This window comes from Hydra vulgaris, chromosome 02, assembly GCF_038396675.1.
Source record: "Hydra vulgaris chromosome 02, alternate assembly HydraT2T_AEP".
Classification (NCBI taxonomy): Eukaryota; Metazoa; Cnidaria; class Hydrozoa; order Anthoathecata; family Hydridae; genus Hydra; species Hydra vulgaris.
This window is the reverse complement of record NC_088921.1, coordinates 60,593,231-60,609,902: the sequence shown is the minus strand read 5'-3', so window position 1 is coordinate 60,609,902 and position 16,672 is coordinate 60,593,231.

Below are 16,672 nucleotides of genomic sequence, written 5' to 3'. Positions count from 1 at the left end.
TCATAATCAGTGACAGATATGTAAAACATATTTATCATAATCAGTGACAGATATGTAAAACATATTTATCATAATCAGTGACAGATATGTAAAACATATTTATCATAATCAGTGACAGATATGTAAAACATATTTATCATAATCAGTGACAGATATGTAAAACATATTTATCATAATCAGTGACAGATATGTAAAACATATTTATCATAATCAGTGACAGATATGTAAAACATATTTGTCATAATCAGTGACAGATATGTAAAACATATTTATCATAATCAGTGACAGATATGTAAAACATATTTGTCATAATCAGTGACAGATATGTAAAACATATTTGTCATAATCAGTGACAGATATGTAAAACATATTTATCATAATCAGTGACAGATATGTAAAACATATATATCATAATCAGTGACAGATATGTAAAACATATTTATCATAATCAGTGACAGATATGTAAAACATATTTATCATAATCAGTGACAGATATGTAAAACATATTTATCATAATCAGTGACAGATATGTAAAACATATTTATCATAATCAGTGACAGATATGTAAAACATATTTATCATAATCAGTGACAGATATGTAAAACATATTTATCATAATCAGTGACAGATATGTAAAACATATTTATCATAATCAGTGACAGATATGTAAAACATATTTATCATAATCAGTGATATGTAAAACATATTTATCATAATCAGTGATATGTAAAACATATTTCTTAAATTATTAAGCAGTGTATTTTTTTGGTACAGGATTTTGGTACACATTAAGAAAATATCGTTGAACAAATTCTACTAAAATGCTACCGGAAACATATAACCCAGAACAATCTGCTTCATGTCCTGCTGACTTGTAGTATACGTTTTTTAGGCACAGGCTAGGAGAATCCAACTCCAACTTAAAACACCACCTTTCTTAGAGCTCTTGATTGAGTAAAAGCAAGAGATGGTATCTTGATAAAAATACTCATCTTGGGCAGATGTTAAATGCATCCAGTTACTTAGCATTGATGGTTATCTTCCTTTAATTCGTAAAGACTCCAATAGTCACATGCTTGGCCTAGTCATTTACATTCTTAAGAATTCACCCATTTGTCGTGAAACTAGGTTTGAATCCACCCATTTTTCAGGAAACTTTTTTGAATCCACAGACTACTCTTTTATGTGCTTTTGTTTAGCACCACTCGCCTTTCTCTTTGTTCTATATTGCTCTCCTTCATCTCAAGACTGCACTTTTTTCGATGTTATTTCTCATCAAATTGACAAAGCCCTCTCTCTTTATCCGTCAGCCAATATCATGGTTGCTGGTGACTTTAATGCTCATCACACTGATTGACTTGGCTCTAGTGTCAGTGACTCTACTGGCATTAAAGCCCTCAACTTTTGCCTTTCTTAATCCCTAACTAAAAAGAGTCAATTTTCCAACTCACTTTCCAGAAAACCAGCATCATTTATCTTCTCTACTCGACTCATGTGTTGTTTCTGATTCTAGTCGGGTGCTCAGTTTCTCCACATTCACCCTTAGGTGCTTCTGATCACGGTTTGATCTCTCTAAAACTATTATCTCATTATTCTTCATCATCCGAATCCCCTTATCAATGTACCTCTTACAACTACCTTTAAGCTGACTGGGACTCTTTCCATGAATTTCTTTGTGATAGCCCTTGCGTAGAAATCTTTCGACTTCCTGCTGACAAATTTGCTTCTTATATAACTTCGTGGATTCAGGCTGGCTTGGAATCTTTTATTCCCTCTCGATAATTTCAGGTCAAGCCTCACTCTTCTCTATGGTTTTCCTCACATTGTGTTCTGCAAGTTCCAATCAAAACCATTACTACTTTAGACAAGATGCAAAATTGAATTGTAAACATAGTTGGACCTGCTTTTGCAGCTAACTTACAACCATTATCACATCGTTATAACGTTGCTTCTCTTTCTCTTTTCTACAAATACTATAATGGGCTCTGCTCTAAAGAGCTAGCGTCTTTTGTGCCATCCACTAAAATTCATTCTCATGTTATTCATCATTAAATAAAGTCTCATCCTTTTTCTGTGACTGTTTCTAAATGCTCCAAAAACTCTTATTTCTCTAGCTTTTTTCCTTGAACATCAGTTCTTTGGAATTCACTTCTTTCATCTTGCTTTCCTGATTCATATAACTTGCAATCCTTTAAGTCATCTGTCAATCATTATATTACTCTACAATCTTCATCTTTTCTCTTCCAGTAAATTCCAACTCTAATAGTGGTTGCTTCCAGTCTTGTTGGAAGAAAAGATGTTAAAAAAACAACAACTGAAATTGACATCAGAATCTATTTGTGCCAATGCTTGGAAATTGCGCTAAATTTAGTTAAAAATCATAAAAAATGTAACTTCAAACAATCGGCGCAAATACTTCTATCAAGAAAAAGTATATATTATAAACAAAAACAGTGTTGGTTTAATAACATAACATTTTTAACAATAATTACATGACTCTTACCAACATTCTAGCTCCTGTTATCAGTTAATAAAGAAATAACAAATCGTATTTGAGTAGAAGTAACTTTATTAAAGTTGAATAAAATAAAATCATCAAAGATGTTTGCATTATAAAATCATGATCGTAAAAGTATTCTGTAGAAGAAATTCAATATGTGTATAGTTTATAAGGCGCGCTTCAGCATTCTGGCGTGGAATAGAATCAATCCTGGGCAATACTGAAAATATTGTACCCTGAAGTGATATGTGAAATTTATTGTCTTCAAATTTTTATAAATAGTTATAAATGCAATGCTATGGGTGGTATAGTCATGACGTTTGCAACCCTTCAAATTTGGTGTCTATCAATGAACCATTAAAGCAACTGCAACTTTAGCATTAATAATCACATAAAATCACTCTAACAAAAAATGTGCCTCAAGCATTTATTCAGATATTCCTTCATCTGATAGCCTAGGACTACACAGCCTTGAGCTGCCTGTTCTTCTTCCCCTAAGAAGGAAAAGCCATCTTCAAGGAAAAGTAGCAAGTCTAACAGCAAACGGGATATTGGAGTACAAGTTATAGTTTACCAGGTAAAGTTGAGTAGTACAGGCCACAATTTTCAAGTCAAAAAGACAATGATTTAATAAGAGACCAAGGGTTTACAAAGTCATAGCTGAGCTTTTGATATCAAGGCTTAAACAGTGAAATTTGTTGAACAAAAACAATTCAGAGAATAATTATCAATTCAATTGCTTCTGTAACGTTGTGGTTGATTTTTTCAAAGCTAAGGGTATCACATGCCAAGTAAATAGGACCTATTTATAGACAGTTCATTCTGGAGACTCAAAACCATGTTGCTTTAAAATGAAAACAACTGGCCGACCATTCTGTTGGCTCCTTCTGTGCATCTCAGAGAGGACAAGACTAGTGCCAAGATGTTGATGAGTACCTTGATGTATGATGACAAAAGGTCATCAAAAACTTGAAAATGGCATTATTCTACTAGACCTTAAGGGTTTTCAAACTAACTATCAATATCTTTTGCCTCTGGGACAATAATTACACTAAGGCGCACTACCAAAGTAAGAACTGGCTACAACGAAGTAAGTTCTCTATGGGAAAGAGCAATGTGGAAGCTGCTGATAGAACTCCAGAAAACACTTCCAATATTGAAAATCAATGCACATATTCCTAAAAATCTTTTCGAGAACCTGTCTGAGGCTAAGGTTAGAGCTAATATCTTAGCCAAACTACAGATACAAACAAAGATTATAGAATCAAGATAATAAGGCTGAAAACTCTTTCGGAAACAGTTTATCTCAGAAACTCAAAGCCATGTTGCTTTATAACGAAAACAACTGCCCTTCCATTCTGATGTTTCATTCTGCGTAACTCAAGGAGGACAAAACTATTGTCAAAAAGTTATTGAGTGCCTTGATGTATAACAACTACAAAGGTTATTAAAGGCTTAAAATTGGTATCATTCTACTAGCCCTTCAAGCTTATTTTTATAATTTTCCAATTTCCTTTGTCTCTGGGACAGTAAAGACACTATCACAAAAAAAGCTGGTTATGTGACTGAGTTCTTTGAGGGCAAGAGCAAGGTTTAATGGGAGCAGCTGATAAAACTCAAGTAAAATTAACCACCACTGAATTCAGGTTTCATCAAAATCTTTTTCAAAAGATGAGGCTAAGCTGCAGAGCTAGTAACTTCGTTGAAACACAGATCAAGAAGATCATAGAAAATGATGCCCTCAGAGTAATTGTATATATGATAATGACAATCATAGGTAAACACAATTTTAAAATACAATCCTTTTGGTCATTGGTCTTGGTTCAAGGCCAAGGTGACAACTATAGTTAATAAGAATACTCTTTTTCATAAATTGTTACAACACTATCTCAAACCTATAATTTCAAAACATAAATCTTACTAAAGCAAGCAAGGTGTGTGAAGAAACACACAAAATGCCATTAAAGTCCATATCATTTCAATAAATTAAAAAACGACAAGGAAGTATACTCAGAAAAGCAAGGAAAGAGCTTTTAGCAAAATATATTAGATGTCATTATCAAGGACCGTATACCAAATATATTATGGAGTAATACATTTGGTGGCTACTTTGTGAAACTTATTATCAATTCTCAAGTCTAGAAAATCTATTTATTTCCGAAGCTTATTTTAAATGATTTTTTACTGTCTTTGTCTATTTAATATGCAATTGTTGTTTATTATAAGACAAAATAAATAAAAATATGAAACTTTTCTTGTACTGTTTCATTAAAAACAAATTTACAGTTTTTTCATAAAATCAAAGTTTAGGCTCAATAAAGTCATTTTTTCACATTCTTTAGACATGAGCAATTGAAATGAAGCCAAGTCTAAATACTGTGATACAGCAGGCCATAATTAATTCAATATCAGCCCAAGACAACCAATCAATATGCTGTAATGATAATAATAACAATGATAAGCTGCGGCAAGAAAATATCAATATAAGAACTTAACAAAACAATTAAAACAAACCAAATAAAAACAATTATTTCACTTGATCTCAGCAATTAGACTAAAAAGTAAGCCTGAATTTCTGAATCTTATTTCGAATGATTTTTTACTGTCTTGGTCTATTTAATATGCAATTGTTGTTTAGAATCAGACAAATTGAATGAAAAAATGAAACTTTTTTTGTACTGTCTTATTAAATACAAATTTTCTTTTGTTCAGTCATGTCATAAAACCAAAGTTTAGGCTCGATGAAGTCATTTTTTCAGTCTTAAATGTGAGCAATTGAAATGAATCCGAGACTGAATACTGTGTCATAGCAGGCCATAACCAATCAAAATGATGTAAGAAGCCATATAAAAGCAGATACTTCACTTGATCTTAGCCATTAGGCTAAAAACCAAGTCAAGTCACTTGTTTAATCTGACTAGCAAGTCATTTGGAGTACCATAAGACTTGGCACTCTACTACACTACTTTATATACTTTAAATCAATGATTTGTCTTATCACATTGCCAACCATATTAAGCGCTACATAGATGATAACAAGATCATTAGCTTCATTAAGTTTGCAGACGGCACACTTAGCATAACTACCCTAAATAAGCATTTAGCAAGAAGCAATATCAGCAGCAAAAAACTATTAGATTTATGAAAAACCAGTTACTGGGACATGTGCTTAAAACATAAACTTTATTGATTTTAAAAGACTTTTATAATATAAATTAAATGTGTTACATCTAAACAATCTTTAGAAACAATTACTTAATTTAAAACTGTTTCATGTTATGATGAAAAGCAATGCTTTGTTCATGAAAAATAAAAACGCTTCATTCATGCTTTCCTTTATACTCCTTACTCTAAGAAAATATTTTAAAGAAATAATACTTGCAGATATAACCTTGTGTCAAACAAGTTGGTATTTTTAAATTATATTTGATTTTCCAAAAAAATCTTTCAAACAACTATAAATTATGAAAAACACATAGAAAAATACCTAAAAAGTTGGCCTAAAATCTAAAACAACTATAATGTATTACAGTAAAGGTTGGGTTAAGTAAAATTGACACTTTTAATTTCTTATAATTAGGACACTAAAAAATCATAGAGAAAAACAATTATTTATGTGTTAGTACTTCAGTTAAAATGTTGAAATTTATCTATTTATTATTATTATTTAAAAAGGCAACAAAACAGCAACAAATGCAGAATACAATTTTGCATGCTTGATGGAAAATCCTAATTTGCCTTTCAATTCGATTATAAAAACTGTTGGATGTTCTAAAAGCGCTATAAACTTTAAATAAGTATTTGACGCCCATTACAACAAATAAAAGTGTGGAAGCTGCAACAATTTGAACCTTAAAAAATAAATGAAGATGAACGTTTCGCCAAAAATAAGGGCAAATCCTAACATTTCTGAGCAAAATTTGGCTCTAACTAATGCAAAACTAGAAGACAAATGGTCCGGACTATCAAGAAAAAGCATAAAATCAAGTCCTTCAAGATGTATAAAGCGCCAGATCACAATACTGAAGAAAATTTAGTGGCAAAAAGCTGTGCTAGAAAATTATACAAATTATTGCGTACAAAAAAAAAGTTTAATCATGGATGATAAAACTTGTGAAATAAATTTTAAAATGATTCCAGGACATCATTTTTATATGGGAGTTTCCAGGACATCATTTTTATATGGAAGATTCCAGGAAAAAAGATTGAATTTTAATAGGTACTTCATAAAACTAAAAAATTCCCCTAAAAAATTACAGTTTGGGAAGCCTACTGTAAATGTTGATTGAAACACAAAGTTTTGTCACTTATTCCACAATAAAAAGTGAAATTCTAATATTAATTTATTTTTTGAAAATTTAATATTGACTGATTTTTCTTCTAAAATTACTTGTCAAAGTTTGCCATTTTTTTAAAAAAAAAAAAAAATTTCATTCAGGTATATAAGATATGTGACACAGATGAATTTACTTGTAATCAAAACTGATACGTATATTTGTTATATAATTTGGTATGCTACAAAGCATTAATAAAAAATATTTTTTATTTTCCAATAAAATCTTATTTATTTTAGATTTCTCTCAAAGTCTTGCCAAATATTGTTAAACATACTCAATACAAGAAACAATTTACAGAAATAAAGAAACAACAGCTTTAAAAAAAACTTAATGTTTATAAACTTTTGATTTTAATAAACTTATACTTTTGAAAAATAGATAAACTTAATCTAAAATGACTTATAATAATGCAACAAAGTAATAAGGACTAACCAAAAATAAAAAACAAAAATAAAGATTGTTCGGAAGTTTTTTTTAATAGATTCAGGTTAACAAGAAACTTTAATGAACTATTTTGATTTTTATTGGTTATACCACAAATCATTGATAAACAACTTTTCAGCTTTTTATTGGCTAAAATCTCTTCACTACTTAAACAATTATATGCATATACAGATGCATAAAACTCCATTATTGTCAAATGTGCAAATTGATAAAAATAACCTAGATTTGTTTCAATCCTTTCAATAAATCCAAAAAAATTTTCTTCATTTTTATCAAAGCCAATGATAAAATTTTGAATATCTTCTTTGGAAAAAATTACTCATTTTTCAATAAGCAATCAATATGCAATTTTACAAATGTTTAAAATATATTTTTTATTGGAATTGTTTTCCATCAATTAATAAATCAATTCATTGTTTTTGATGATGTGTTTTTGCAAAAAGTATAAAAAAATATTTGCATACATCTGTCATTGATAAAAAAGAAATTTTTGTATAAGTTTTTCGAATTACTAATAATCTTACTCATGGAAGATAAATAAAATGGAACAGATGACATGAACTTTGCAATTGCAGATTCCTTTAATGTTGCTTTCACAACCTTATTTTTTCTTTCTTTAAAACATTATTTTCTATATAATTATTTATTCCGCTTTAATTAAATCCCATAATTTGAATGTTTATCTTATCACAATGCTCTGTAGATATACTTTGGTATTGATCAATTGCATAAACTCTACCAGCAACTACATATTTTTTTTTGAATTTCTCTTAAAGCATTAGGGATTGGATATTTTTGACTCGAACTGCAATTTATTAATTCATTTAAATATTTAAACTCATCTAATCCGTCAATTATAAACCGTGCAGGATGAATACTAATATCAAAATCATTTATAATATCTTTGTAGAAAAGTTTACTAATTCGTTAATGTTACCAATATTTTGACATAAATTAAGCCTTTCAAATTTAAATCCAACATTCCAAATAAAACACAAGTTTAACATTTTCCCAAATTAGGCCGATTGACCAATCAAGCAAACATTTTCTAAGCAACCATGTTTTCCCGATACCAGCTATTCCAGATATAAATGTTACAGATTTTTCTTTCATAAATATTCACTATATAGAACTGGTGTATAACGCAATTGCTTTTCAAGAAAATCTTTTCGTTCAACACTAAATACATCATCTGTTTGAGTATTAACTTCATCAACGATACACAGATCAACAAATTTATGCATTAAATCAACATTTGCACAAAAAATGTATGCATTAACAACAAATTTATGCATTAAATCAAAATTTGCAGGTGATTTTAATGGTGGTTGAACTTCACATATTCTCCCATAATTTGTAAGATAGAAACTTTTGATTCCTTTGCGTATCTCTGATATATCTAAATACAATAACTCATCATTATCATCAAACCATCATCATCACCATCATCATCATTATCATCATCATCATCATCATCATCATCATCATCATCATCATCATCATCATCATCATCATCATCATCATCATCATCATCATAATCAACATATTAACACCATCATCATCATCATCATCATCATCATCATCATCATCATCATCATCATCATCATCATCATCATCATCATCATCATCATCATCATCATTATCAACATATTAACACCATCATCATCATCATCATCACCATCATCATCATCATCATCATCATCATCATCATCATCATCATCATCATCATCATCATCATCATCATCATCATCATCATCATCATCATGGTCATCATCATCATCAAATATAAAAGATTACAAGTCATTATCATGGTTAAATATGAAGACCTTTCAACATTTTAAATTACTAATTGAAAGAAAAGTTTCAAAATATTTTGTACATATTTTATTATTGAAAATATATGCACCAGATAATCTATCAAAAATTTGTTCTATTATATTTATCATAACTTAGACAGTCAAGCCTAAACAAAAATTAAAAAAAAAAAATTTAGAAAAGTGTTTTTTATAAAAAAAAACAGACTTAAATTTTGAATATTTCATTATTTGTCTGAAAAACTGGAGATTCGGTAATACTAAACCATATATCATTTTGAGTGCATTTTATTACATTTAATTTGGTTAGAGCAGAGTTGTTAACAAGGTCAAAAGTAGCGAGGCCAAGGCTAAGGTCAAGACCAAAAGTTACAAGGCCAAGAACAAGGCCAAGAGTTTTAAGGACAAGGCCAAGATTAAGAGTTTCAAGACCAAGGACAATGTAAACATTTTCGAGACCAAAGTCTTCAATTTTTGCCGTACGTTAAGGACACTTATTAACGAAACTGTAAGTAGTAAGTGCGTGACAATAAAACCACATTTTATAAAAATAGACCAAGGTTATGCGCAGAATTCAACGAAATCAATAAGAAAATATGTATTTTTTTTTAAGGCCAAGGCCAAAACAATTAAGGCCAAGGTCAAAATTTTCAGGGCCAAGGCCAACAGTTTCAAAGCCAAGACCAAGGCCAAGGCCTCAAATTTTGGCCTAAAGGCCAGGCCAAGGAATAACAACTCTGGGTTAGAGTTTAGTAATTACCCAGTTACTGTTTTACTTATTTTTAGAATTTATGCACAAGAAATGTGATGTCTAATTTTTTTACTAATTTACAGAACTAAAATAACTTGTAAACAGTCACTGTCAAGCTGACCCAGGATACTTCTTGTAGAAGAGGAATATAAGTATCCTTATTAATGCTCTTATATTTCTTTATATTAAATTCGTAACAAGATGAAATAGCATGAAAAACAAGCAGACCATGTCGCTAGCTGATGTTTTCAGCTAAGCAGTATGGTCTTTTGTTGTCTACTGATTATTCATGCTATCTCATCTAGTTAAAAAATTAATATGAAAAAATTAAATCAGTTTTCCACTATTTTTCACTGCACAGAAGACTTCTAGCTAAATTGTCTGTTGTAGTACTACCCTCTAGAACTGATAAAGCTACAAAATTCTGTTAGTTTGCTATTTATTTACAGAAAATTTTCCTTCCACACTATGAAGAACTAAAAGCTGTTTCAAACTCTGTCAATGAATAAACTTCACCAAGCACTATCATGAAGCATGAAATCTACGAACTAGTGTATGGACTACTTTTGCAGACTTTAAATTAAATCAAACTATTGGACTTGTTGTTTGCTTCTAACATATTAAATCCTTTGACCTTCTAGTTAAAAAAACAGTCCTATTAGACTCTAAAAATATCTGTGGCATGGTTTCCATATCTTTATGTATAACAATTATAATAAGCAAACCTTCTTTTATCATTTTGATAACTGCATTAAAAAAAGTTATTATCTAGATCATTGGATGTAAAAAATCTTCTGATTTCTCTATAAAAAAATCTGTGTGTGGGCATTTTCAATTTTAAGAATAAATATCAAGAACATTGTGATTTTAATAGATTCTGTAAAGGTAGAGTAAACTCCATCAAATGAATTTGTAAGGTCAATTGTTCTCCTAAAAGTGACAGAATTTTTACAAGTTTTAAACTTTTTTTCAGTAAGAGTAAACTCATGTCGCAAGATCAACATAGTAGGGCGAACCCCATATTACATGTTTAAGAACAAGATTTTTTGTAGTTTGTAATTTTAAAGGTAAGAAATGTTCATGATAAGGTAAATCAGTTAGAACATTTCCACATAAAAACTAATGCATGTTTTTATAATTATTTAAATAATAATAGCTTATACCCATTATCAAAATGGCCTATTTCAAAAAACTAATCTCTTATGCCAAATCTAATTTTTTATTTAGTATAATTCATTATACTAGCCTAAATTAAAACAATTTTTACAAAGAATTTATATTAACCATTGCATATTATTAGTGGCAAATATAACTTAATCAATATTAATACAAATTGGTAATTTATATTAGGGGTCACCCATAAATTAAACAACGCAATTTTTAACTTTTACAACCACTTTCCTCGCCACAACATCGTAACTCCTTAGTAACAAGTCCAAATCAAATTAATGAAAAAACCACTAACTTCTCTCCTTCCCCCCAGAGCGTGATGTAATTTACAGACAACCGCCTTAACCACTATACATAATAAAAAGAAAGTGGTCTGAACAGGTTTCATGTCATTGACATAATTTAAAATTGAACCGACAACAAAAACTAAATTAGCATAATCTGAAAAATATTTTGAGGTTTAAAATACAAAATAAATTTTTTTTTATAAATTCATTTTTAGTGGATTTGAAATATTTTACAATTTGTTATAATTTATTGTCTACTAGAAATTTTATATTGAAATCACTTAAACTAAATATATTAATATAAATATATTAAACTGAATTATATCTTAAATAAGAATAACAACTGCAGGAACAGGTCAGGTTCAGGATCATCACGATCACCCTGCTACTGGTACCATGTAACCAGGTATATTTATTAAAGCAAAGGTAAAGAGAAATATGCTCCAAGTTAAAAATTCCTCTGTCTTTGAGTAAAAACTAAAAATAGTGTCTCGATAAAAGTACTCATTTTGGGCAGGTGTTAACTGCATCCAGCTAATATTTCCCTGCCTTTGGGGTCTTAGTTAAGTAAAGGTTCGAGATGGTCTCAATAAAAATATTTATTAAGTGCAGATCCAGCTACTTAACTGCATCCAGTTACTGTCTTGAAGAAGGCCTCCTAGGCAAAGGCTATAGGGGTAAGTAGAATAATTTTGTCGATGAGTCTTGAACCCCTTCTTTATCTATTAGGTTGGCGTGGATGTAAACATGTGTTACATTGTTTTCCCTCTTTGATAGTGACTCTTCCTGTTAACTCTTAATGAAGATACAGCTTTAAAACTCAGTTTAATGGCTCTGAGGCTGGCTAATAGTGATGTTTCCCTCTGTGATAGCTCTCAGAGAGATTGATTCCGTCTACAACTGTAAAATATCAGAGTATTAACAGTGCTATGTTGTGCATGGATAGTGTCCCTGTTAACGCTTTTGGTGTGCATTAACGAGGCCACATAAAGAGAGCTAAGTCACAACTTTGGGTTAATTAGCAGGACTGACACAACTGCTCAATGCTCTTGCTCTATCTATAAATGAGTCAATTTGCCTTGTTTTAAACGTGGGATAACCTTATAAGAGCTTGTTGATGGGACTGCCCAAATACTCGGCATGCATCTAAGATGCGAGCCAAATATAGCATGGTATATGTTCAAGAGTGTCTCAAGATTAACATAATTATTATTATTAAAATAATAATATTTAATTTAATTTTACTATCATCATCATCACTATCATTACTTTGTTTATAAAGGTAATTTTCATATTCTTCTACGCTGTTTATTTTATTATTTATATCTTTTTCATTACATCATCAAAGCAACAATTAGCAGTAAACCAGTTAATAGTTTTATTTTCACTATCTCTTACACTACTATTATCATTAATATAATTATAGTAATCATCAATTTTAGATCGCTTTTTTCTAAAAATATCTATATTGGGTTGAGGAATAATTCATGAGCGTTTTTTTCAAATTTAAAAATGCACGCAGAAATAAAATGCATTGGCAAAATGTTTTATGTTGTTTGAAAGAGAATGTTTTGCTCTACAAGTTAGTGTGTTTTGATTTGTTAGTTTTTTTTATTTTTGTGTATTTTCAGATCATTAAAATGGAATGTCAAGTGGACAAAACTGAGCATTTTCGACACCATTTGCTTTTTGCATTTAATCGAGGTGTTAAGGCCGCCGAAGCTGCTTGTGAGATTTGTGCTGTGTATGGAGAATTGAGTTCGACGAAGAGCGATTGAATCAACTTCTTCACGAAAATCCACGTCAAACGACCAGAGAATTAGCGGAGCAGATGGATTGTGATCAAAAAACTGTGGTGAACCACCTTCACTCAATGGGCAAGGTTCAGAAACTCGGCGCTTGGGTGCCACACACTTTGAGCGAAAACAACAAAAATCAACGTTCCACAATCGCCGCCGGTTTACTCGCTCGACATCGCTCAACACATGGTCACAAACAGCGTTTTCTTTACCGCATTGTCACTGGCGATGAAAAATGGTGCCTTTACGTCAATATGAAGCAGCGAAAAGAATTCTCCATACACAGCACAAATCTCACGAGCAGCTTCGGCGGCCTTAACACCTCGATTAAATGCAAAAAGCAAATGGTGTCGAAAATGCTCAGTTTAGTCCACTTGACATTCCATTTTAATGATCTGAAAATACACAAAAATAAAAAAAACTAACAAATCAAAACACACTATCTTGTAGAGCAAAACATTCTCTTTCAAACAACATAAAACATTTTGCCAATGCATTTTATTTCTGCGTGCATTTTTAAATTTGAAAAAAACGCTCATGAATTATTCCTCAACCCAATATTAGATTTTATTGTATATCTCATATCACCTGTAATATTTGAATTATCAAAAGCATTGCAAAAACTCATTTTAATCGTTCTAGGTGATAATATTATATACATTATATATAAATTATTGCTGTTTATTAATAATAATTAATATTTTTAAAATTTAAAAAACATGTCAAATAAAAAAAATATATATAACTAATTCAAAGGGTTAAACATCATAACATAGTAAATAATAACATTACCGCCTAATAAATTCATTTTAACTAAATTTATTAAAAGTAAATATTTAATAATAATTAATATATATATATATAATAATAAAAAATAATATTTAATAAAATAATTAATTTAACTATTGAGAATCTGCCTGATAAATAACTACTTTTATTTTATAAAGTTTAAAAACAAAATAGTAAAAAATCATTTAATCAATTAAAAAAAACAATAACAAAAAAAACTTATAATAAATTTATTATAAGAATATTTTTTTTTTACAACTACGTGTTTTTTTTACATAGCAACTATATTTTCCTTTATCCTGCTATTCGCATTGGTGTTATCAAAGTAATTATGCGTCGATTTTATGCATTTTTTGTACTTTTTATCATTTTTATCTTTATCTTTACTTTCATTACTTATAGGATATTTATAATCTTTATGATAATAACAATCTTCAATTACATACGATTGATTTTTACCATCTTTAAGTTCATTACTATATTCGTTAGCATTTTCGTAACATTCAAAATTTTTAATTTTTTCACATTTATCATAATCATCTTCGCTATTATTACTCGTAGTATAATGACAAAACCCATAAAAATGACAAGTGCAATCACATATAGGAAATCCTTCATCTTTGAAAAAGTATCCACCATCCATATTATGATAATCTTTGACATTATCATTAATATAAGCGGTATCTTTATCGTTGTAAACATTATTATAATACTCACAAGGACGTCCACAATGACCGCATTTATTGGATAATTCAATGTAAGAGCTACCATAAAACTTGTAATGTATAGTTTTATTATAATTATCTTTATTTTCGTTCGCAAAGATATTATTATCAATATTACTACTAACACCACCAATGATATTAAGCATTTTTAATGATATTATATTTTATATGATATTAAGCATTTTATTTGGTACTGATTAATCAATAAATAATTCAATTAATAATAAAATATATTTATAAAACTTAAAAAACACAATATATAAAAAATTAACATGACTAATTCTAAAAAGCATACTAGTAATAATAAAAACACTATCATATATCAAGTAATTATTCTAGCTGAAGTATTTTTTGTTAACAAAAATAATATCATATAATGAAATTAATTTCATTATATGATATTAATTTCATTATATGATATTATTTTTGTTGCGCCAAATTCAATTTAATTAACAAAAATACTATAATATAATTCACACTAAATATTTTTTGTTTAAGAAAATTTTTACTACCATAAAAAAATCATTTAGCTGAATATCTTTTGTTAAGTAAAAAATATTTTGTTAATTTGGGATAATGGAGGAATAAATGATAAATATATAATCTATATATTTATATTAAGAAGCGGTCATATTGACACACGTGCTATTATAACTCAGATTAACTACTTCATGGTCCGTAATTACAATAATCAATATAACTAATGGTGTCGTAAAAATATCTGCTAAGTTTTTGTTTGATGGTACGTATTCCAAGGTTATCTTTCCATTATGAAGATACTCTCTTATAAAATGGTATTGTCTATTGATGTGTTTTGAACGTGAGTGTTTCACTGGATTCTTCGATAAAGCAATTGAACCTTGGTTATTGCTTTTGACATTCACTGGTTCAGTGATTTTTACAGATAAATCCTTCAGGAATTGGGTAAGGTATGCTACCTCTTGACACGTGGCAGATATTGCCATATACTCAGCTTCGCATGTTGACAAAGCAACAGAGGCTTGTTTCTTAGATTTCCATGCTATGATTGGTCCACTCTGGTACAGACTAAAATAATAACCAGTAATACTTCTTCAATCATCGCAGGATGCTTCTCAATCAGCATCACAAAATGCATTCAAATCAATACTTTGTTGCGTTTTTCGAAAAGTTAAGGAATAGTCCAGAGTACCTTTTATATATTGAAAAACATGTTTAAGCATTGTCCAATCTCTGTTATTTGGTTTCGACAAATTTTGTGATAATTTTGTGACAACAAAACTAAGGTGAGTACATATCATTGCATAAACTAAACCTCCGACCATTTTGCGATAAAATTTGTCTGAATTTATTTCGTTTTGCGGTTCTTCATCATATGATTTTAGGTTCGTTTCACATGGTGTTATTCTAGGTTTACAATCTACCATTCCATATCGATGTAGTATATTAGTGAGGTAAACCTTTTGGTTCATAATTATTTTGTTAAAACTTTGAACAAAAGTTATTTCAAGAAAATTTTTCCTAAATCTTTCATTTTAAATGATGATAGTAAAATTAAATTAAATATATTATTATAAGTCTTTCTTTAAAATAGTTCATGGCTTTAGTGGAACTGGTGGCAATAATAATATCATCAACCCAAATTAAAATAATAACTTTTGAATCATTTTTATTGTATACAAAAACACATGGGTCGGATTCAGATTGAGTAAAACTCATTTTAATAAGACAATCTTTTAACAATTTGTTCCAGTTTCTCCCACTTTGTTCAAGACGATAAAGCGACTTATTCAACTTCCAAATTAATTCACTATTAGCTTGTTCATAGCCAGGTGGTTGTGAGACATAAATTTCACATTCTATTGGAGCATGTAAACATGCACTTTTTGCATCCATTTGGTGTACGATTAGATTTTCATGTACAGATAGATTCATAATTATCTTTAACGATTCTATTCTAGCTGTGGGTGAGAATGTTTCAGAGTAATCTACTCTTTCAATTTGGGTAAAACTTTTTGCTACATATCGAGCTTTATATATTGGATTATCAGGTTCACCTTTCACTGAGTAAATCCAT